We start from the raw sequence: 495 nt of genomic DNA, 5'->3' as shown, positions 1-495 counted from the left end.
TATATAATTAGTAATATAATTTTCTAAACTTATTTAATAGTTATATTAATTTTTCTCAAAAAGTATGATTTATGAATTTTAATTTTATACATTTATTTTATGTTATACATTGTATTTTATTTATTAATAGTTATACTTAAAACAAATCTTGTATTATTTAGTATAAGTATAACTATTTCACAAAACGATTTATATATAATATATATAATATTAATAGCACACATTGATAATATTATTTAAACATAACTTTTTTATCATATATTTTTATCATATAACTTTTAATACATATAGTTTTTATCACATAACAGTTCGTGATATTAAAATTAAAGCATTTTTTTGGTGGTATAAAATTATTTTTAATTACATTGTAAAATATATTTCTTGTTAAAAAGCAACTTTAGGAAAAGAAACTATTTCTTTTTTTAAAATAAACAATTATGTTGATTTTAAAAAATTTAAAATATTTTGTAAAATTTTCTTAGATCGGAAGAGCAC

The sequence above is a fragment of the Wasmannia auropunctata genome, unplaced genomic scaffold, assembly GCF_000956235.1.
Source record: "Wasmannia auropunctata unplaced genomic scaffold, wasmannia.A_1.0 LD336092.1, whole genome shotgun sequence".
In the NCBI taxonomy this organism is placed as follows: Eukaryota; Metazoa; Arthropoda; class Insecta; order Hymenoptera; family Formicidae; genus Wasmannia; species Wasmannia auropunctata.
Note: the sequence above shows the minus strand (reverse complement) of the source record.